Source organism: Oryctolagus cuniculus, chromosome 2, assembly GCF_964237555.1.
Source record: "Oryctolagus cuniculus chromosome 2, mOryCun1.1, whole genome shotgun sequence".
NCBI lineage: Eukaryota > Metazoa > Chordata > Mammalia > Lagomorpha > Leporidae > Oryctolagus > Oryctolagus cuniculus.
The window spans coordinates 131,890,253-131,914,622 of record NC_091433.1 but is presented as its reverse complement, the minus strand read 5'-3'; the positions used below and the strand labels follow the sequence as shown (position 1 = coordinate 131,914,622).

Genomic DNA, 24,370 nt, shown 5'->3' with positions numbered 1-24,370 from the left:
AACTACTGCACCCAACACCCACCGTAGAAAGTGACTGAAACGACCAATCTGCCTCTTGTTCTTGGCTTCTGCTCTCGTCAGCCCTTTTCTGTCTGTAAAGCCATCCCCCTCTCTTGGCTCACTGGAACACTTATTCTATTTTATGGACTGAAGTGATGCTGAATTCTAGAATCAGAAATAAAGTTAATGAAAACCTTTAACCACATGTGCTGGACTTTGACTTTTTACCACAATACTGAGGAGACAGTTCTCCTGTGAGGGCTCATGACAGTGGCCAGTTGGTTCCCAACCCTGATGTCAGCAATGGGCTCTAATCTACCCAGATCCTCCGCCACTGGTCACAAAGCCACCTGGACCTCAAGGCTTCACACAGGGGTGAAAGGCATTTGGGAAGCCCTGATGATGCAGAGACAACACAGAATAGTAGGGATGTCTGGGCTCAGCCTTCAATTACCTGGTCCAAACTCAGACTGTGCAGATAAGACTCATCAAACAGGCTAACCAAGCTGGCTCATCCTCTGATGCACTGTTCCACGCCTCAGGCCGTCAGGGAACCCAGTTGCAGGGACTTTTCAGTGGTCTCCTGGTCTACCTTTTGCCTTCAGGCTAGATTGAACTTAACAGCAGTAGAGCTGTTCAAAAAGATTCGCCTTGATCAAGGTCAAATATAAAAGAGTTGATTCTTGACTTTTGGCCAGTCTGACAGCATTTGTCCTATAGGAAAGGGAGGAGTCACAACACACAGCTACCCTTGCTCCTCATCCTCAAACCCACTCCCAGCCAAGAGAGCCAGCAGCCAGCCAGCCATGCGGCCACGAGCCCTCCTGTGTCTAGCAGAGTAGACTCTCTTCTGGCCCATAAGGAGGGGAAATGAACATCCTTTTAGTACATTAAGTTGCTTTGTTGCTTTTAATTGGGTTTGGGGGTTTTGGGGTTTGTTTTTCATTAATTGGGCACAAGAGAAAATTATAAGAACACTGTACCTCTAGGCCTGGAGAGGGGTCTGACACATCCCTCCCCCTCTTCAGACTGTGGATGCTGTGAAAACTCAAAGCTGAAGTGAGATCGGAGACTGTCTTGTTTGGGTAGGAAGAGGAGGGAGTTGGTAAGCCCAGGAGGAGGACCCGGAGGGAGAACGTTCAGGGTGTGCAGGTCTGGGGCTCACATGGGAAACAGCCATGTGCAGACATCCCAGAGCCTGAGCAGTGAGGCTGCACCATCACAGGGTGTCAGGAACCAGATGGCAAAAATAGGAGGCATGTTGTCTGACTTTCCACTCCTCTCCCAGCGAATATGTATGGGATGATTATGGCTTGGATTTTCATCACCAAGATACTCAGCAAAGAGCTACTCCAGCTTCTGATTATTTCTGAGTGTGTGTTTGCATGTTCATGTGTCAGACAATGCTGTGTGCTCCCCACACCCACTTTCTCCTCCTCCTCACACCCATCCCCCCCCCCAATCTGGATAGGGCCATGTGGAATAAAAGCAGAGGGATCAGCATCTCCTGTAGCTGAGGCAGTGAAGGGCAGAGGTGCCTCTCCACACTCTTTCTCCTTCCCTCCTCTCTGCTGGACGCAGGTGCACAGTGGAAACTCCTAGGCCTGACGATATGACTCAGTCTTCTCCAATGCCCCGCAGCCTGCAGTGATACCCATCGAGCACCTCACCAAGCTTCTGAGTTGCTGCAACGGCAGACAGCCTACCCAGAACACACACTAACATCATTCCTTGGCTCAAGATGGTCTTCTGCTAACGCTGTGTTCCTGCTCCCACCCCACTTACTCTATGTCTCCTCCAGGATCACAATTAGCCATATGTTGGATCTCTTTTCTCCAGATTTACCATTTTTCCGCCCACTAGCTTTATTGTTGACATTTTCCCTTTATTTAAAAAGCATATAGAAAGAAAGATAAATAGATAGACTTTCTATCCACCAGTTCATTCTCCAAATGTATTAGCAAGAAGCTGGAGTCAGAGGCAAAGCCAGGAACCAGGAGTCAAACCCAAGAACTTCAATATGGGATGGGGTGCTGGTATCTTTAACTGTGGTGCCAAATGCTACCCTGACATTTTGTTTTCATTCCATTAGTTATTTCACATTTTATTTTTTAAAAATTTATTTGAGAGGCAGAGAGAGAGAGAGAGAGAGAGAGAGAAACATACAAAGGACTCATATTCACTGGTCCACCAAATGCCCACAATGGCCAGGCCTGGGCCAGCCCTGGGCCAGCCCTGAGTCAGGAGCCAGGAACTCAATCCAGATCTCCCACGTGGGTGGCAGGAACCCAATTACTGCCTCCTAGGATCTGGGGCAGCAAGAAGCTGGAGTCAGGGAACAGAATCCAAGTACTCTGATATGGGACGTGGGTGTCTTAGCTGCTAGGTTAAGTATCCATCACCTACTTCACTGATTTTAATTCCATGAAATTAATGTGCACTTTAATTCTGATAGAGCATTTTGTCTTTTATATACTTTCCTTCCTTTATCTTCATTTAGCCTTAGATCTTATCTCAGTCTCTTCTCTCTGCATGAACCGCCTCTGCTACTTCTTAGAAATCACATCTTCTTTAACTATCCTAATTACACCAAGTCAGTTTCTGATATTTTACTTTCGGGTCCTACAGCAGATTATTATCAGAGCCAAGTGATTCTTTTGGGTCTTCTAGGTCACTTATTTCTCCCTGTCTTTCCTCAAGACACTTCTAGTTGTTTTTCTTTTCCTTTATTCTCAAATAAGGTGATATCAAGTCCCTTTAGGGGAAATAGCTTCTCACAAATGGTAATCAGCAAAGTCACATGTCTTCTGGAACTGGAGAGTAGTGAGCCCACAATTGATGGTGATTTTCAATTTCTACACAACCTGACCTTTGCAACTGCTTCAGTGATCCAATCCCCTTAACATCAGATACAAAAACAGAATTATCAAGGAAACCAATCTAATTCCACATCCAGGTTATAAAATGGATGCTCTTTTATAGAAAACTTAGAGTTCAAACTCCATTTCTTTTAGGTGGCAGTGTGGTCATGCTATTAATATCAGACTGAAAGCACCCAAGGGTGAACCACAAAGCTTAAAATAGGATCTTTTGCTTCACAACTTCCTGAGTTGCCATGACACTTTGGATAAGATACAGTGAGGAAGGGACGGAAGATTAACCTCGTAATAACAAGAGAGCATTCAGCTCCTGCTGACCCAGATCAGCCTCATCCCAGGACATCTTCTGCTCCAAAGAATGACCCAGGAGGCCAGTCGCCCAGGGGAGCACAAGGAGTACCTCTGATGCTGGTCGCAAAAGCAAACAAAGGTATCAAAGCAGGAACCGATTTATCAGTGAGGGCACCACTGTATTTCTTCAGACTTATGATACCATCAATTAATATTCATCATTTCATTTATTTACTAGGAAAGGCAAAACACAATTTTAATTACATCATCATTCATTGAGGACACATGTGAACTCTAGAAACTTTGAAACGTGGGCAAAAACTGCTGAAGGGGGCCGGCGCTATAGCACAGTGGGTTAAAGCCCCAGCCTGCAGCACCAGCATCTCATATGGGCGCCAGTTTGAGTCCCGACTGTTCCTCTTCCAATCCAGCTCTCTGCTGTGGCCTGGGAAAGCAGTGCACCCACATGGGAGATCTGGAAAAAGCTCCTGGCTCCTGGCTTCAGATCAGCTCAGCTCTGGCCATTGCAGTCATTTGGGGAGTGAACCAGCGGAATGGAAGACCCCTCTCTCTCTCTCTCTCTCTCTCTCTCTCTCTCTGCCTCTCCTTCTCTATGTAACTCTGACTTTCAAATACATAAAATTATAAAAAAAAAAAAACTGATGAAGTACAAGAACTCAAATCCGAGTTGGTGGCATAACCCTGGGACTACCCATCTCCAGTGGGCAGCTCACCTCTGGCAGAGCAGGGAGTCAAGGGATGACACCGAGGAAGCAGGTGCTGGGGGCTTCAGCAGCAGCCCCTGGACAGCCTGACACAGGAGTGCCCACTGCCAATCCCTGCTCTGCCCAGCGTGGTGTCCTGTGCTCCAAACAAGGCACAGCCCCCAAACACACCTTCACTCAGTGTGCGTCGTGTCTTGATGAGGCGGCATCACATCCCAAGGTGAGCCCAGACCAGGATGAGAAGGCAAAGGCTTCTAGGAGACAGGCATTTGGCACAGTGGTTAACATGGGTCTCGGGATGCCTGCATCGTATATCCGAGTTCCCGGGTTTATGTCCTGACCTGGCTCCCAATTCCAGCTTCCTGCTAACGCACACAGTGGGAAGCAGCAGGTGACAGCTCAAGTATCTGAGGCCTCTGCACCCATGTGGGAGACCTGGCTTGAGCTACAGGCTTCTGGTTTCAGACTTGCCCAGCTCCTGCTGTTGGAGCATTTGGGAAGTAAACCAAGGGACAGGAGATAACTCTCTGCCTTCAAAATAAAAAAATTAATTAAAAAAAATTAAAAAGCCAAATCTTAAAAGACAACAAAATGAGATTAATAAAGGAGATTTTCCATGTATTGGTCAGCTTTTCATAGCTACAAGAGAAAAGTTTTAATTAACTCCATTTTGGAGATTCCAGTCCAAGTTCAGGCAGCCCCATTGGGTTGGCCTCTGATGAGGGTGGCAGATGGCACTTGTGGCCGAAGGATCACATGGCCAGCCTGAAAGCAGAGAGCGCTTTTATAAAACCCCCCGTCTGGGAACTGCCTTCCAAGGGCAGGCCCTCGGTGCCCAGAGCACCTCCCAGGAGGCCCACCTCTCATCACCATAACTGGGTTAAGTTTCCACTCTCTTAGTATATTAACTCATTACTCTGAGGTCTAAATGTCTGCATGAGATCCGGAGCCACATCAAGTTCAAACCAGAACAATCCACTACCCGAGTTTCTAATTTGCTGAGCCAATAAAAAGCACAAAGGCTACACAAAGTATTCTTCAGAAAGACTAACACATAGTAGGTGTTCAACGGGTGGTAACCCCCATCCCCTGTATCATCCCACCAAGAAGCCATTCGATTCTGCCCTGTGTTTCCCCAGTGACAGAGTAGAGATAGCATAGAAAACTGAGAATTTCGGGGGGAGTGATGAACAGCTTAATGGGCGTCCAGAGCTATCTCGCTACGTGACGGGCTCAGGAATTGCCTCCACCATCCAGCATCACGACCAAGAACCCAGACGCTGGGTCCCATCAAGGGCCCAGGATTGAATCCCAGCTCTGCACTGACCTTGGGCAATGTACTTAATTTTTCTACACCTCAGTCTTTATCTGTACATTGTGGAGGGGAACAGAGTATTACATGAGCTAATGCATCAAAGCACAGACTGCACAGGCCCTGACAAGCTTAAAGACTCATAAACATTACGTACTATTAAATCATTCCTCCTATGGCCTATTGGCCTTGTAATAATTTTTTGTTTTGTTTTTAAATCACAAGTCTGGATTCCATCTTGCCAGGAACCATGACTCTGAGCTAATTGCCCCATCAAATGTCCTCAAGGGAATGTCAACAAATCAGTGAAACTGAGCCCAATAGAATTAGGCAGGTTATGTCTAACCACTGAATTTCTGTGCTAAAGGCATGATATAGGGGCCAGTGCTGTGGCGTGGTAGGCTAACCTTCCACCTGCAGCACTGGCATCCATATGGGCACCTGATTCGTGTCTCAGCTGCTCTTCTTCCAATCTAGCCTGAGAAAGCAGTGGAAGATGGCCCAAGTGCTTGGGCCCCTGCACCCATGTGGGAGAGGCTCCTGGCTTCAGATTGGTTCCACTCCAGCCGTTGCAGCCATTTGGGGGGTGAACCAGCAGATGGAAGACCTCTCTCTCTGTAATTCTCTCTTAGATAGATAGATTAAAAAAAAAAAAAAAGACATGGGTAGAGTTCTGGCTGACATGGATTTTAGTGGTGAGTACCAGGTTTCCGTCAGTGCAGATGCTGGCTGCAGCACTGGTAAGAAGGCCTGCACTGGGCTGCGGGTTTTCCCAGCTAATCCTCTGACCCTTCGGCCTCGCCATTCGTAACAGGCACAGAAAGCTGTGCCCAGCCACTTCTGACACACTTGGCCTTGGGAAGGGAAGCTTGGAAGTCAAGAGCAAGGGGTAAGATTTCCATTCTGGGGAAAATAAAGGTGGCAAAGGACTATAAACCAAGGCTGGAAATCAGGAAAGGTGTAAAGAGAGTAAATGCAAAAGGAAACAGCCTCAAAAAAAAAAAAAAAAAGGCATTGAAAGCAAATTCAATGAGGCTTCACCTACTGGTTAGTACCAAATGGAGTATGTTAAAACAAGGCATGTTGCAGACCAAAAATGCCAAGTGCTGGAGCCACATTACACATCCATTGCATAACCTCTTCAGTTATGAACACCCACCTGGCATTTAGCCACGAAAATGCATCTCATGGAAATGTGTACCTTCATGGTGTTAAATGAAAAAGGTGTTGGGGTGCAATAAATATGTATACCTTCAAGTCCCTGCTTTGTACAAATAAATATGTATACCTTCAAGTCCCCGCTTTGTACAGGCACCAGGCCAGCGCATGTATGTCTCTGCCTCTCATCCCTGCATTGACATGTGGACCTTCCAGAGTTCAATTTGGGGTGTGTGGCTCACTAGACTGCTCACATGAGCACACAATGAGGTGGCCTGGTGGCCTCACCCCATTACTCCTGATCCCACTGCTGGGCTCTCCGCTTCTGCTTTTACATCTCGACTTGGACCCCTCGCGTGTTGCTGGACTCAGCTCCTAATCTTCTAGACGCAAGCATGCACCCTGGAGGAGGTGTGAAGGGCAATGCCTCTGGCCAGGGGACGCATGTGCTCCTTTGACATGGATGCTGGGCTCTGTGCTGGGTGCTGACCACTTCCTAGTGAGAGAGATGCACCCCACATCCTGGGAGGGATCCTCCCACCTCTGGGCAGTGTGGGCTGAAGGCAGGACAGCTGCCCACACTACGTCTTGGCCTTCTTCTTGCCCAAGCTCACCTGGGTAGAGGGACTAAGAGCCCTGATGCCACCTCTGTCCACCTCTTCCTCTCCTCCCTGCCTGGGAGAAAACCTCTGGAGCCCTTCACTGTTTCAGAGTGTTATTCATAACAGTGAAGACGATCCCATACAGAGCCTGGGTGGTATCCCAGAGGCCCCCAGAAGCCAAGAGACTGCCACTCTGTGCCTCAAATTCCTCAGCTGTCAAGCAGGTTGGCACTTAAGGTGCCATCCCAAGGAGTTGAGCAATAAAATGGGCTCATCCACATAACACCCTCAGGGCGATGCCTGTCCTGGAAGCATTTGATGAGACTGGTCTTACGTGGCAGCTTGCAGTCAATGCTGATAATTCAGAAAACAGCTACACTAGCTGGGGAGGGTGAGCAAGGACTGGCATTGGGAACGCAGACTCCTGCCCCCCAAAATGTCCTAACTCCCAGAACCTGTGACTGTGACTTTATTTGGCCAATGAGACTTTACATTTGATACTAGGTTAAGATCCTCAAGATGGAATCGTCTGAATTATCAGGGTGAGCCCTATCCATCACAGGTGTTGTCATAAAGCCACACTGAGACGGCCAGGTGGAGACGGTGGCAGAGACGACAGTGATGCCACAAACGAGGGAACACCGGGAGCCACCAGAAGCCTCTTCTAAGGCAATGGAGGACTGTCCCCGAGGGCCTTGGAGGAAGCAGTGCCCACACCACCGGGCCAGACTCCTGGCCTCCAGCACCTTGGGCGCCTCTCCAACCTGGACGTGCACTGCAATCACCTGAGGATCTTGCTAGCCCGCAGGTTCTAAGTCAGCAGGTGGAGGTGAGAACTGAGGCAGCACATTTCTGCAACGCTGCCAGCCGCATGAGGTGCGGGGTAGCCAGGTTTAGAGCATGTTGGCGGCAGCCTCAGTGTGACGAGGAGGGCATCACTGGAACAAAGGGGCTGAGGTCGTAGAGCCACTCAGCCACAATGCGGGAGCCCAGCTGAAGAGGATAAAGAGGGGACGAAGTCATTGACCTTTGGTGGCACTTGTCCCTGTGCTCAATCGAAGCTTCTGCATTGAACGGCAGCTCACCCAGGCACTGCTAATGGATTCTGACTGCTCCAGTTCATCACTCCCTAACAGGGTCAACCAAGAAGCGCTCTCATGATTTTTGATTTGGAGGGGTGGGGCGTGGGAGAGGGGCAGGCAGCAACAAAGACAGACTTCCTCACCCACGGCTCACAGAGAGGGCAGAATGGGGGAATGGGAACTTTGATGACTTTGTTCCCTAATATCTACGATCTTGATGGGATCTTGAACTTATTAATCAATACTTCTGTCCTCATGCTTCCAGTGGGTGAAGAACACTTGAAACAAAATGGGGATGAGAATTTGCCTCTAACGTAGCCTGGGCTCCCACCGACTGGGTTCTGAGAGGCTCAGCTTGCTCACTGGCACACACGCCCAGCATGCGGCTGAGTGTGGGGAGCTTTGCCTGCTAACAGGGCCTGTGATAAAAGGAAAAGGGGAAGGCAAGGAAACAGGTTCCCCAAATCCCAGGTCCAGTGCAGGAATGGGCACAGACACAGGTGACCTTCAGCCTGAATTCTCCTGCATTCTGCCACAGGACTCTCCAGCACCACCCCCCACCACGGCCCAACCCATCCCACACACGACTCTAAGAGGCTTCATGAAAACCAGTGACGTCTTGTTGTCCATGGCAACTCGGTCCCCAGGCTTTCCGTCCTGTGCCGACGGCACTCCATCAGTAGCAGCTGCCTAAAGGAAGTTGAGTCGTGGGCACTCGGGCAGGAGGCACAGCAGGCTGGCCTTCCCGTGCCTGCCAGGGGCTCAGGGCAGGCGAGCAGTTCTGTGCCGTTTCCGTCTAGATGACAGAATAAAGCATCTTGGCTTTCAAGCTCCTCAAGCTGTCCTAAGACACCCTCTCCCGCTCTTCCCCAGTCACCAGGACCACCTTCTCCCCTGTACCAGCCCCCAGTGCTCCCCAGCACACGACTCTGCCTCTGTGGCTCAGCTCAGGCCAGGCCTTCCATTCTCACGGCCGAGTCTCCCTCCCTGTCCTCAGCTCTGGGCCTCTCATCACTGCCCAAGCGCTTCCTTTCCTGCGACGGCTCACGTCTGCATGAGAGTCAGGGCGGCGATGGGGACGCCGGAGTCTCCCCAGCTTTCTGCTCCCTGCTCAACTGTCTACTCCGAAGCTCATGCTGAAATGTGACTGCTTTCCTAACACTAGGAAGAGGCAGGGCCTTGAAAGCTAGGTCCTGTGGGCTCTTCTGGTCTTGCTAATGCAGACTTGTCAGGAGAGGGAGAGGGAGGGAGAGAACCAGAGGATGAGAACTTCAAGGCAGTGTGTGGGTTGGCTGGGCTTTGTGTTGAAGGAGAACAGGCTTTTTGAGGCTGCAGGGCTCCAGGAGGCGGAGAGAGTGGATTTATAAGAAATGCCACTGTAGGGGCCACCACCACGGCGTAGCGGGTAAAAACACCACCTGCAGTGCCAGCATCCCTTACGGGCACAGGTTTGAGACCCAGCTGCTCCACTTCCGATCCAGCTCTCTGCTATGGTTTTGGGAAAGCAGTAGAGAATGGCCCAAGTCCTTGGGCCCCTACATCCATGTGGGAGACCCAGAAGAAGCTCCTGGCTTCAGATGGGTGCACTCCAGCCATTGAGGCCATCTGGGGCATGAACCAGCAGATGGAAGATCTCTCTCTCTCTCACTCTCACTCTCACTTTCACTCCCTCTGCCTCTGCCCCTCTGTAACTCTGCCTTTCAAATAAATAATTTTTAAAAAAGAAAGGAAGAAATGCCACTGTGGTCTACATACGCCCCATCCCACACTGGACAAAAGCAAGGAAGCCCTTCTTATCATGTAGCCATCCTGAGGCCACAGCCACGTTCTGGGTGCCAATCTCCTGGGAGGTGGCCCTGGCCAGCCTTCATGTGCTCTCTTCCTGGCATGGTCTAATCCATCACCTCCTAGACCTGAGCACCAGGGTCCCACGTGGGTCTCAGAGTGACAGAGAAAGCCCTCCAAGCACAGCCTGCCCCCCTACCCCCTACTCTACAGATTAGGAGCCCCAAGCCCAGAGAAGCGGGTCCGTTAGCATCCCAGAGTCCACTGAGGCTGAGCCGCCCGGGAGAGGCACTTATCCTGGGCTGGTGTCAAGGGTGTGGCTGACAACAGCACTGTTTTCCCAGGGGAGGGGCATTCGGTGAGCAGATATCAAATCAACCCGTTGGGCAGGCATTAACGGGATACACTCTGCAGAAAAGGCACCTGGGTGAAAATATTACAGATTCTTGACACCTGTGCTGAGGACACTGCCCCCATGTGAGTGAGTTTAGAGGGGAAGCACGCTTCTGCATGCTCAGTATCACCCCGCGTCATGGCTGCAGCCCTGTGATCCCTGCGCCTTTGGGTTTGGCCTCAGTTGTCCCTCTCTACCCACAGGCACGATCCCTCATTCTCATCTCCTCCTTGGTCACACAGACGGATTCACTTCCTCCCCAGCAGTGCAGGAAAAGGCAGGTGCACCTTGGCGATGTTCATTTTTGGTGGTGAGAGTAAGGAGTCTCGTTAAAGACCGCTCGGGCATGGTGGCATGATTTTTCCCACGGGCGAACCCTGAAGGCTACGTTGAGCTTGTAGCTCTCCCTGAATGTCAGAGCTATGGGGACTTCAAAGGCAACCAGGTCTGGGCCTTTACCAGCCTAACCACTCAGTCTTCCTGGCTGACCCTTGCAGGCCCCCATGTCAGCTGTGGCTTGCTGCTAGCAATGGGAGATACCACCCTAGAAGGCAGGAGGGAACAGGACATCTCCTCCCTCAGCTAACTCAAGTGGTATCTCTGCCCCGGCCCCAGCTCCTGCCAGAGGCCTGCCATGTTTCCAGCCTCCAGAGTGACCACAGGCCTTGGGTTGAGCTGACCACACCTCCTCCCTTTCCCCCTCCAGCCCTGGAGTGGAGATGGCTTCTGGCTGAGGCCAATCTCTGGGCCAGCATTCGTCGGGTTTCAGCACTTGTATTATCCACAGATTTTCTGTATTAAATTCCTTCTGCTGAGAAACTTGAAGTTTCTATTTTCCATGTTAGACCCAGATACATAGCCCCACCCTCCCCTGCCCCTTCATTAAACCTGTCAAGAAAACCAAGCCAAGAGGGATGTGACTCCTCCAAAGAAACATTCAGACACTTTGTCAGGGACTCAGATGGGTTTCTTGGTTTCTCTCTCCCACCTGTTTGCAAATTTTGGAAGTGCTGCCTTTTTACTTGAAATCCAGCAGTCATTCATTCTAGTCCTTTTACTAAGTATGCCCTCTGGATGTTAAGCCAAACTAATTCCTTCTGGGAGATGGAGATGCATAATTAGAGTAGCTCAGGCTGTGACCACAGTCAGGTAGGTCCCTCCTGCTTCCAGGCCTCCATTTCTGCATCTAAGGATGCAAAAGCAATGCCCCAGGACCATTTCCCGGAGTCCTTAAAAATTTCTCTAGGGCTGGGCATTTGGCACAGTGGTTAGGTTAGAGACCACTTGGGACATCTACATCCCATATTAGACTGCCTGGGTTCAAGCCTGTGTTCTGCTCTGAGTCCAGCTTCCTGCTAATGTGCAGCCTGGGAGGCAGCAGGTGATGACTCATGTACTTAGGACCCTGCCACCCATGTGGGAAACCTGGATTGAGTTCTGAGGTCCTGGATTCAGCCACATCCAGCTACAGCTGTTGGGAGAATCTGGGAGTGAACCAGTGGATGGAAACGTGCCTTCTCTACCTCTCAAATAAATAAAAGTAAATAAAATTTTAAAAACTTCTCATAACATATGCAGCAAAATTCAAGTCCTCATAGTTTGGGGCCAGATGGCTTCTTGATGCTGCAAAGTAGGTCTAATTTCATAGTTATTTAAAATATGCCATATCCTTTAAATACAGTGCTTCTGCTAATTAACACTTCATAATTTCTCAAGAGTCCCACGGGCAATTGTTGCCACTTGTAACTGGTGAAAGACAGTGTCAAGAAAATGAATCCTATTTCTTTCCCAAATCGCAGCCCTGGGATGGTATCTGTGAAATGTCTCATCTCCCCCATGAGGGGAATGGAGCCGGAGAGAAGAGATGCATGCCAGCCAGTGGCTGGATGACAGGGACCTGGGAGCACCACACCTTGGATACCAGTGTTCTTCAACGGCAGATTTGGGACCAGACAGGTACACAGCTACACGGAAGTCAGTGACCTAACAAGAAGACACAGACACATGCCCACGTGTATACATGTGCCGCACCTGCAGTGCCAAATGGCTGCAGTCTGGGTGAGCCTGAGAGCCAAGGCCACCTGATCCACAGGTGCAGAATGGCAGCTGGGATGCTCTGCCCCACATCACACCAGGCCTCCTAATCATTCTCCCCCACTCTCTGCCTGGCATTTCAGCATTTGGAGATTTGGCAAATAAAATAATCACAATTTTTAAAGCTGGAGCTCCTGAGAGTGTTGGTCAGACACTCATCAATCTTTCCCACATCGGTGCAGTCTGAGAAGACAGCATTCTTGGTGCTCCAGATGTTGGGGGCTGGCAGGTCAGGGAGTCAAAGGGAACTGAAGACGACGCTCTGGGGTGGGGGTACAGGCTGCCTTGCCTGATAGTAACAGGGGCCCTGGACACCCGGGAAGCTGGGGAAAACAGGTCCTAGAGGGTGATGGCACACCAAAGGAGGGGAGAGAACACCTGCTTCCCCTGGTCTGCCCAGGACCACCTGCCTGGACAGGCGGCCACCATCCACAGCTACGCTGCCTGGCAAGTGCTTCCTCTGTGCAGGGAAAGGGAATGTGAGCAAAAGGCGGACCAAGACAAGGGACAAAAATGCCAGAAGGCTGCGTGTGACTCCATTGTGAATCCACTTCTTTACTGGAAATAGCAAAGCACTGGAGGCAGGCTTTTTCCTGTCACCACCCTGGAAGTTCTGAGAGGGCAGGGACTTACTTGGTCTTGCTTGTCTCTGTCTCCCTGGCACCTAGAATGGTGCTCAGAAAGAACCGATTCGATGAAGGAGAGGGTACAGCCGACTGCTCAAGGCCAGCTAATCACACCATTCTTCAAACGTGCTGACCATGGCAGGCTGCTGGGTTACGGATGGGCCTCCGGGGAAAACGCAAATCCCCCGCAGACCCCTGCACAGAAGCCCCTGCAGAGCCCCCCTGGGTGTCTGCCGCTCCCCTGGCTCACTGCCATCATTATGTTATCCAGGGCGCCCTCCCTGACACGTACAGCAGGAGGCAGAGGCTGCACCAAGTAACCAGACATTCCTCTTGTCACACAGCAGCAGCCTCAGCACCGGGAGACACGAAAGGGAAATTCTCCCAGGTATGTACCTGAGCCACCGCAGGGGAAAATGAAACTGCTGACATTCTGTCGGCCCTAGTGCCCCCTGGTGACATGTAGGCTCTATTTTCAGCCTTCCCTCACCCCTCTCACTGGGTCCAGAGGACACAGTGGCACAGGCAGCAGCTGGGAACCCAGCCATGATTCTGTAGGGAGGCAGAACAAAGGTGGCGATGTGGAACCTTACAAAAATATAGTGTGAGACCTCTAGATCTCTACAGTTTGCAAAGCCAATCTGTCAACCAACCAAAACCAGCCCTGGGTTTAGCCAGCGACACTCCTGCCTGCAGCCCTTCGGCCAAGATGCTTGCTCAGCACTGGCCTTACAGCGACCAGTGGTTAACCCTGCCCAGTAGAGAAACCTGACTACATTAATTCTCTGGACTCGCGGAGCTCATATTTATGTCCGAAACAAAGCTTTTCCCCATTCCTGGGTGTACACACGAGCCACCCGCCATACCGAGAAGCTGGGGCACTGGGCTGGCCTTGTGAGGGCTGTTCTGTGAAGGAAAAGCACATGGCAGGCTCAGGAGACCAGGGGTCTGGTTCTGGATCTCCCCAAGCCATCCCCTTATGGCTCTCGGGCATGTGGGAGGTGGGACAGAGAGCAGAGCCCCCGGGGACAGGGAGGCTCCTTCAGACAAAGGGCGCAGCTGACTGCAGCAGTCTCCTCCCAGACTGAGCCCACAGCTTGCCAGCTTGCCGGAGTTTGTCTTTCCTTTGGGGAGAGGAATAAAACAAAGGAACCGCTCTGAGGGTTTCAGGATGGCGCAGCTCACCCGCTGGCGACGGGGAGAGGGGAAGGGCAGGAACTAAGTGACCTCCAGTGCCGTGAGCTTCACAAGAGGAAACATCTGATGTAGAAAGCACTGGGTTTGGCCTCCATCTGTCTGTTCATACATCTGTCTAAATCTGCTTTCCGCTGCTAATTAAATCCCAGCTCTTCAAAGTCGCTCTTGCCACATACAGCCCATGCACAGTTTCCCATCTATATCACTTAGCATTAAAGAATTCTGTGCACTGACATTGACATGAAAAGTAAGACGCATCTGAACAAACGAGCTGCTTTCATAAGCTCAGGTCTGAGGGTCAGCTCCACCGAGTTCGCCACAGGCAAGACCCTGCAGCACCTTTCCCCGATGCTGCTGCTTGCAGGGAGCCGTGAAGGCACCACTGGCTCCCCTTCTCCCCAGTGGTGCCCGGGCTGCTTTTTAAGGGGACTTTAATAATGCATCGGAAGGGAGGGCAGTGCATGAATAAAACACCGAGCCACTGCCAGGATATGCCGTCTTGCAATCAGGCCTGGTGGGTAAAGCAAATGGACTGGCTTTTAGCTGGAATCTTCTGGCTTGCATCAAGAATGAGGATTTGGACGGGAAAGGCTCTTCGGTGCCATCTGACAAGCGCAGGTCTGAGCCATCGTCAGCTTGTCAAGTGCTGGTTTTAAGTCCCTCGCAGTAGCCCAGCCACACAGCTCACTGCTCGCTGAGGGAGGAAGAAGTGCTTTTGAGTTAGCCTCTGAGCCCAGCAGGGGTGGGTACGTGTCTGACATTTTAAAACACGTCATCAGGAAGGTGTTGTGCATCTGGTAAAACAAAGCAGGGACCAGAGGCACTGCAGTGGCAAGGAGAGCAGGGCTCTGTGTCTGGACTCCCAATTTGCAGATGCCATAACCGATGTCACTGCCTCCTGGGAAGGTTTTCACGTTGTCAATCATACAGTGAGAGCTGGCACGGTATCAGAAATGCTCGCTGCACTGATAAAGGATTGCCGTTCTTGTCCCCAAGTCCCAGAGCTCTCCACAGACACACAAAGCCCACCCCCAGCAGCGGGGGAGCAGACTGCATCTACGTCGTCAAGGAAACCAGTCTGTTCTTAGCTCTAGAGTTAGAAAGCCGGGGCGGGCCTCAGCAGTGCCTTCTGCCTGCTTCTCCCAACGGGGCCTCCTGCCCCCCTCCCCCGGGATGCTGAAAATCCTTCTTTAGCAAAATCCGTCGCACATCACTGCAGTGGGGCTCCATCAATGTTCAAGCCAGCCAGTAGGCATGAGGGAGCGCAGGGCATGGGGGAAGATTGAGTTCATCTACACAGAAAGTGAAAGGATGATTGGCAAGTGTCGGGACAAGCCAGTGACCCACGTTACCAGGAACGGCTAAAGGCAGCAGGACGGAGCACCAGTGCAGGCCAGCACTCTCTCCCCCCACAGCATCCACCCCCGTGATTCTCCAAATGCAACTGAGCGCACTGGCCATCCACCAAGGGATGGAAGCAGGAGGGACCTACCTGACCGTGGTCCCAGCCTGAGCTACTCTAACTATGCATCTCCATCTTCCCATCCTGAGGCAGGGAAGGCAGTCCGGGGGAAGCCTTTGGAGTAAAGAGCCTGGGGAAACCTCCCTGGGGGTGGGGGTGCAGTACAGAATCAGGAGTGGCACAAGGGTCTGGAGGGAGGGGGCGAGAGGACCCCAATGTCATTTCTACCAAGGAAGGGGAAAGGAAACAGGAAGAGAGAGAGGAGTGAGCCGCTGCTGACTGGAGAGGGCAGGAGGTGACAGCATCCTTGGGCAATGCTCAGTGGAAACCAAGGGCGGGAACAATTAAAGAAGGCTCAGGGATGACACTTGTCGAGGACAGGCTTGATGGAAAAGCAGTGCATGGGCCTGACCCCTGAACTCCAAGAGCCAGTGTGTCTGTACCACTCTCAGAATGTAGTGCCTACACCTTGCATGATACCTATCCCAATGGGTGTTTTAGCTGTCCTCTTTTCTTTCTTCTAAAGAGTCGGAGACACAGATGGAGAGATGGAGAGATGGAGAGAGAGAGAGAGAGAGAGAGAAAGAGAGACAGAGAGAGCGCCTCCATCTGCTGGTTCATTCTACGAATAACCATGGTGGCCTAGACTGGGCCAGGCCAAAGCCAGGAGCCAGGAACTCAGCCCAGGTCTCCCACATGAGCAGCAGGGACTCAAATTCTTGGGCCATCACCACGGCCTCCGAGGGTTTGCATTAGCAAGAGGCTGGAATGAGGAGCCAGAGCTGAGACCTGGACCCAAGTACCTCAATGTAGGATAAGAGAATCTTTACCTGCTTCTTAACCACTGGGCTACACCCCTGCCCTGCCCTGTCCTTGCAAACCAAGACCTGAGGGGCCCAGTTCTGACCCACGTCTACCCCCGCCGCCCTGCAAGAGCAGCTGCCTGTGCTCGGGGCTGGGGAGGGCTTGCTGGGTTTTCACGAGTGAATGAATTCTGACAACAAACCCCATGCGATCGCTGACGGTGTTCGAGAGTCCTGCCGTGGTGAGGACGATGAGCCTTCCATCTCCAGAATTTCCACACCTCAGTCGGGTTTTTATTCATCCAACCGCTCCCGTGACTGCGATGGCTTCGTTATTACTAACAACGATGGTGAGGAGCGTGTGCAACAGAGAAATGAGGGAGATCCTGCAAGTGGACCCTGCACACGCGCACACACGCACACACACACGTCTGTGCGCGCACGCTGGCTGCTTGGGGCCGAGAGCTGCGTGATGACAAAGGGCAGAGAAAATGACACACCTAGCTCACTTCACAGTCATGGAGACGCAATTCATGCAACCCCAATTCTAAAACATCTCAAATTTTTGCTAGAATTTCTCAAACGCCACGAAGAATGGCGAGTCCCCAACAGAGCTCCTTAAACCCCCCTTTCTCTGACTCACTGCATTCACATACGCAGCTGCCCACATGCCTCAGCCTCCCCACCCCCAGAACTCCTCTGCCCCAGCTGACTCCGCCTTGTTCTTATTTCCCTTCCTCTCAGGCTTTCCTGACAACCTCACTGTTCTCATGCAAATTTAAAAGCTCATTCAATTTATCCTTCCTTAACCCCAACCATGCCCACCACTAAGCTTCCAAGTCTCTCTTCTCCCACTCCCCATTGCACCTGCCAGACAAGGCAGCCATGCCTTTTCCCCCTCAGAAGGGTGCAACGGGGCAAGGGGAAAAGCCAGCAGACTTCAGCATTCAGGGGCGCACAAGGGCAGAGAACCATCAGGTACATAACGAACAAGTACGTGAGGAGGAAGGAGAATCAGACAGGCCTGAATGCAGAAACAGACACCAGACATGCAGACACCAGCTGGTTGGGAGCTGACCAGCCATCAGCCACCGGGAAACCACCACTGACCCAGGTGGAAGCATGGCTCCAGTTAACTCAAGTTTCCGTACACAGCTCCTCCTGTGATGACGTTTAAATAGGCTCTGTGCCCATCAGGCAGACAGAAAGCTTATGCTAGCCCCCTGCCTGTGCTGACCTAGAATTTTAAAGTACTCCTGCAAAATGCCCCTCCAGGTTTCATGGTATAAGTGTGACAGTCCCCTGAAGTCGGCCACCACATCCAGTTGAAATTTCTAAACCAAATATGACTTGACACAGGTCTCTGTACTGAGATAAGTTCTTTAGCTTGTTGTATAACTTGTGCAGCTCTTCAGATGCCTGTCAAGAAACTTTCCACTTCAGAAATCCTTATTAATGCTTTCTTTATGTTATACATGCAGAGAATCTAGTTCTCCTCACTCCTGCTTTTAAAAAAAAGTGAATACATTTTTTAAAGATTTATTTATTTTTATTTGAAAGTCAGAGTTAGAGAGAGAAGGAGAGGCAAAGAGAGAGAGAGAGATCGATCGATCAATCTTCCATCCACTGGTTCACTCCCCAGTTGGCCGCAACGGCTGGAGCTGAGCCCATGTGAAGCCAGGAGTTAGGAGCTTCTTCTGGGTCTCCCATGTGGGTGCAGGGGCCCAAGCACTTGGGCCATCTTCTACTGCTTTCCCAGGCCATAGCAGAGAGCTGGATTGGAAGTGGAGCAGCCAGGACTCGAACCAGCACCCACATGGAATGCCAGCACTGCAGGCAGTGGCTTTACCCACTAGGCCACAGCGCCAGATCCAGGTGAATACTTAAAATGACATCAGCTTGGAGGTGGACAGAATCATTAGTTCATTCAGGATGCTACTAAAAGCACAATCAAGAGGGAGAGAGGGAGGGGGAGAGAAGAAGGGAGGGGGGAGAGGGAGAGAGAGGGGGATAGAGAGGGAGAGGGAGAGGGAGGGAGAGAAGGAGAGAGGGAGAGGGAGAGGGAGAGAGGGAGAGGGAGAGGGGAGAGGGAGAGGGAAGAGGGAGAGGGAAGAGGGAGAGGGAAGAGGGAGAGGGAAGAGGGAGAGGGAGAGGGAGAGGGAGAGGGAGAGAGGGAGAAAGAAGGGAGGGGGGAAAAAGGTAGGGGGAGAGAGAAGAGGGGAGGGGGAGAGAGAGGGGCAGAGAGAGAGAGAGGGAGTAAAGGAAAGAGGGAGAGAGAGAGGGAGAGGGAGAGAGAGAGGGAGAGGGAAAGGAAGAGGGAGGGAGGGAGGGAGGGACCTGGCATATTACACAAAGGATTGATGCTGCTTTTGAAACGTTCCATTCTTCAAGTTCTCCTTTTTGGCTCCATCTCCCTAAGACTGGATCAGCTTCTCATATCTACATGAGACCAAAAGAGAGTGAGACCTGGCTGACACTCCACAGATTGCCTCTGATCTCTGTAGAGTGGAAATCATTATCCCCATTATACAGAAAGGGAAACTGAGGCTCAAGCAAGTTACTGCAAATTACTCAGGAGCACAAAGCTAGTAAGTGGCAGAGGTGGACACCAGACAGGTTTTCATTCTGATTCCATAACCCAGGTAGAATTCAGTTGTTTGCATGGCTTATTTACAGTTTAGGACAGATTAAACACTGCTTGGGAGATTTATCCACAAAAAAACAAGAATGCAGTAAGGAAAGGCCAGAATGTTTAAAATGAGCCCAAATATTATAAGAAATTTCAGTTTAGAATGGTGTCCGCCTAGCAATTCATAAGCTGCCCTCCCCTAACTTTTCAATAAAAACCAACATCCACTCACACGCAAAGTAAGATCATAATTCAAAAATGGCTAACAATTAGCCTACAACCAGCTGATGCACATTGGCTCATCACCAGACCTGTGAGACGGACAGCACAGGCATAAAGTGACTGGAACAGGCACTTGTCTTTGCCACTTAGAGGACAGCACTCATCAGCTGGAAGGGGACGCCTTCTTCCTCCCCTGCTGCTGCCTCCCGGCTCAGGGAGGCAGGAACCGAACAGATTCAGGCAGCCAGGTGTGTTGAACATCTGCATCGTAGAAACTTAATTCATTGCAAGCGTCTACAGAAGAATAAAATGCCAGTCAGCAAAACATTTCTCCATTTTGAGAGAAGCACCTTTTATCCAGATGGAGATAATGGGGTTTTTAAATTACTGTTCAAGGGACAGAGACAGCTGCTAGTTCACTCCCCAGATGCCCACAACAGCTGGGGCTGGCTGGAGCTGGAACCCAGGAACTCAATCCAGATCTCTGACACGGGAAGTAGAAAGCCAATTACTGGAGCAATGATCCCCGTGCTGCCTCCCAGGGAGCACATTAGCAGGAATCTGGAATCAGGAGCTGGAGCTGGGAACGGAAGCCAGGCACTCCACCCTGGCATGCGAGTGTCTTAACTACGAGACCAGACAGAGACCGAATACCTGCACCAATAGTGGGGTTTTGCTGGAAGGCATTTTTGTCTAAGAGATGTTTTGATTAGCTCCTTAAAATATGAAAAGTGAGTTCCTGCCTTCCCTTGCCAACTGTCCCCAGCCTTGTTGTGGAAGGGAACTGTGAAACAGAGGAAAACTGCCCTGCAGAAGAAACGAGAGAATCAGAAGGGTGTACCAACAGCACATGGGAAGAGACGGGGGTTGTGAGGACATTCGGGAGCACCAGGATGAGAGCACAGAGCAGCCCGTGAGGAATGCCCGGTGACCGAGAATGGTCAGCCCATCCTGAGAACCATCCCTGTGGACGTGGGTTAAAGCTGTTCTATCACTACTGTACTATCACTACTTCCTGCTAAGCCCACGCCTGTGATTAAAAGTCTGATATGAAGCACAGCCTCGTGTGAGTGGAGCTTTGGGACACTTAGGGAGGGAGGACAGTGTTTAGTGAGGGCAAATGGATTGACACCGAGGGCAGCTCCCCTGGGAGGCGAGCTCGCAAGTGTGCCGGACGCTTTTGTTCGCTGCGATCTGCTTCCTCTCCACTCTCTGGGAGGAGACGGTGGTGTTTCCTCACCCTCTTCCAGTCAGGCCCCGCCACTGGGCTTTTTGTGGTCAGTGAAATCCGAGCACGAGTCTTTCTGGGAAGAGGCACCGCAGAGCCCTCCCTCCCGCTGCAGCTGCCTGCAGCTTCCAGATGGCCACCTGGCCATCCGCTCAGTGTTAGAAAGGGCACAGGACTCCTCAACGAGGGGACAGGATCCATCAGTGCCCGACTCGGTGGCCGTGCAGCAGGGGCAAGAGCTATGCCTCTGTTGTGTTCAGCCACTGAGACTGTGGGAGCACAATTCTAAACTTAGAGAAAACTCAGTTCTGGCTTTGCAGGTGTTGAGGAGGGGGAGAAAAGCAGCATTTCTACAACAGGCTCATCAAGCATCACACTCTCTTGTCAGCATGGTCTTCTTATACTAGCACTGGCTTACAAGTGTCGCTAGTCCTTGCAGAAGAAGGAGGGAGCCCCAGGCCACCCTGACACCAACCTGCCCCTAAAATGGGAGGAATACAACAGGTGTGCACTAACCTGCTGTGAGTGGGCAGGATCTAGGTCCTCACTTGCAGCTCTAAGCAGTCACTCCGTGTCTCTCCCTCTCCCTCTTCTTTCTTCTTTCTCTTCCCCCTCTGCCCCTCACCTCCCTCATCCTTCAGACCAGTTCCATCCAATCTGGAGACAGGAAGTTGGGATCAAAATGATTCCAGCTCCTCCCACACACACCACCCAAGCTTGGGTTCCCAGGCAAACCCATTAACCAATTCTACCATCTTTCTAATCAGCAAGGAAACAAGGGATGTTGGACTGGAAGTTTTCTTTTTTTTTTTTTAAGATTTATTTATTTGTTTGAAAGTCAGAGTTACACAGAGAGGAGAGGCAGAGAGAGAGAGTGAGAGAGAGAGAGATCTTCCATCCAATGATTCACTCCCCACTTGGCCACAATGGCCAGAGTTGTGCCAATCCGAAGCCAGGAGCCTCCTCTGGGTCTCCCACGTGGGTGCAGGGGCCCAAGCATTTTGGGCCATCTTCTACTGCTTTTGACTGGAAGTTTTCAAACTGTGTTCCAAGAACCCTGATGATTCCCAAGAGGTGAATCAGGGGTTTACACAAACATTTGATTCAATCTCTTAAAGCCAACCTCTCATATTCCTAATTAAATCTGAGACTACCCATATCTTGCGCTAAATTTTCCTGGACTTCAGAATAAAACGTCCCTGCCTCCCTTTGCAGATTTGAGAACTGCCTAAAACACACCCTTGGTTGTGGACGTTCTATTTCTGAGCTGGTTATTTTTTGGAGAGTAAAGCTGTTCCTTTCTGCTCACATGAAAATGTATCACCAAGGCCCTCAGCCGAGAACACATGGGCTGGGCTCCAGGAAGGTAAACAGCTCAGCTACATCTCCTGGGAGCCAGTTCTGGGCATGGCAGGACTAAGCTCTGGGTCTTCCTCTCAATTAACTTTAAATATTGATATTTGTACATATAATTTTTCATGTGAAGTGACATAGTTACCCTTAGAGAAATCAACTGCTGGTTGAAGAGAGGGAGTTTTAAAAGAAAATATGGGGGTGGGAGGCAGGTGTTTGGTACAGTGATTAAGCCACCATTTGAATGTGTGCATCTCATTTTAGAGTGCTTGGGTTCAAGTCCCAGCCTTGCTTCCAATTCCAGCTTCCTGCTAATGTGCACCCTGGGAGGCAGCAGGGGATGGCTCAAGTACAGCATCCTTGCCACCCACATGTAAAACTCAGACTAAGTTCCCGGCTGCTGGCCTGAGCTTGGCCCAGCTTCAGCTATTGTGAGCATTTAGGGAGTGAATGAGCAGAAGGAAGATCTCTGGGTCTCTCTCTCCTCTCTCTCTCTCCCTGCCTGTCAAATAAAGAAATATATATATTTTTTTTTTAGAAAAAAAAAAAAAACACAATAATGCCTGTGATCAAAGCAATAGAGTTCAAGGTCAAACATTAAGTCAAGCCAGACGTATTCTTCAATTCTTGCTGGCTACAAAACAATAGTGAATGAAATAAGCAGAATGCCACAAAAACTCAAAGAGGAGAAAACACAGTGGCCATTACTTACCCTCGGGGCCCAGCTTTTAGGGTAATGCAATCCACTCAGGTCTTTGATATTCTCTGGACATCAGGCAAGATAGTTCTGCATTCCCTGATGCAGAACATTGCTCAAACGACCCTCCAAGAGCCAAAAATGAGGTCCCTGGCTACACTCAGAACACAGCCAACAGCCTGTTATTTTTCAAGATTTTATTTATTTATTTGAGAGGTAGAGTTACAGACAGTGAGAGGGAGAGACAGACAGAAAAGTCTTCCGTTTGTTCACTCCCCAAATGGCCGCAACAGCTGGAGCTGCATTGATTTGAAGCCAGGAGCCAGGTGCCTCTTCCTGGTCTCCCATGTGGGTGCAGGGGCACAAGGACTTGGGCCATCTTCTACTGCTTTCCCAGGCCACAGAAGAGAGCTAGATTGGAAGAGGAGCAGCCAGGACTAGAACCAGCGCCCATATGGGATGCCAGCACCTCAGGCAGAGGATTAACCTACTGTACCACAGCACCAGCCCCCATTATTATTTTTAAAAGGTTACCTAAAAGTATTTAAGTTTGACAATGCATGCTTGAGAGAGCAAAACACATGATCTCTGAGAAAAGTATATGAAATCCCATCCCATGGATTTTGTTACACAGGGGTTAGATGAGAAGCCCAGGGCAGGCATCCAGTGTAGATGCTCACATCTCATATCAGAGTACCTGAGTTGGAGCCCTGGCTCTAGTTCCTGACTCCAGCTCCCCGCTAATGTGGATCCTTGGAGGAAGCAGTGATGGTTCAAGTACTTGGCTCCTTGCCACCCACGTGGGAGACCTGAATTGAGTTCCCAGCTCCAAATTTTGGCCCCAGTCCAGCTCCAGCCATTGAGAACATTTGGGGAGTGAACCAGCAAATGGGAAAATACACACTCTCTCTCTCTCGTGTGTGCTTGCAAACAAAATGTTTTGAAAAGAAATTTATAAGTCTTATAATATATGACATATAACAGGACTTGCACAAAATACAAGTTGGTCATATTTTTACTCCATTTCTCTAGGAGCTGGGTTACCATGAAATAAATGTGAGAGGCAGCACCTCTGTTCTACTGGGAATACTCATCCATTTCCCTGAGGAGGAGGTGGGATCTTGCTGTCCTCCCTATGCTGCTCTTGCATACATTACCATCAGCCAGGTAATATACGAGGGAGAATGCCTGCTTCCAAATACTTAGCACTGAGGGCTGGAACTGTGGTTGCAGGGGGTTAAGCGATGCCGGCATCCTATATGAACGCTATTTTGAGTCCCAGCTACTCCGCTTCCAATCCTGCTCCCTGCTCCTGTGGCTAGGAAAGCAGAGAAGATGGCCTAAGTGCTTGGGTGGGAGACCCAGATGAAGTTCCTGGCTTCTGGCTTAGGCCTGGCCCAGCCCTGCCCATTGAGGTCACTTGGCGAATGAACCAGCAGGTGGAAGATCTCTTTGTATCTCTGTGTTCACTCTGCCTTTCAAATAAATAAATCTTAAAAAAAAAAAAAAGGATATTCTTAGCATTGGCACAAGAAGAAAAGGTTAGTTTCTTCTCAGTAAGTTTGCAACATTCTGAAAGACGTGCCACGTTTATTTCTAAATAAAACCCTAAGAGTCAAGGCTTTGCAGAAGCTGTGGATGCCTGGTATTTACCGCTCATGGCAAAGAGAGGCAGGTGGTTGGGAGGGGCACTGCCTCTCAAACCAAAGTTCTAATTCACCAAGCAAATTAAAATACTGTCTTAAAATGATCTTCTTCTTATAATTAGTCCCTGTTAAGACTTTGGGCAGTGGTTTCCAGAATATTCCTTTTTCATTATAAAGTTTATTGG

The 24,370-nt window shown here is 50.4% G+C and overlaps 1 protein-coding gene across 4 annotated transcripts in view; it reads right to left on the bottom strand.

Moving 5' to 3' along the window:
* ADD2 (adducin 2) overlaps positions 1 to 24,370 on the bottom strand; it is a 145,203-nt gene that overhangs the window by 57,655 nt on the left and 63,178 nt on the right. Inside the window, exon 2 of one of the 4 annotated variants that reach the window (XM_051837627.2) lies at positions 7,753 to 7,960. The exons of the other annotated variants lie outside the window; for them this stretch is intronic. The gene's annotated coding sequence lies outside the window, so the exon portion shown is untranslated. The remainder of the gene's footprint in view (positions 1 to 7,752; positions 7,961 to 24,370) is intronic. 4 annotated transcript variants of the gene reach the window in all.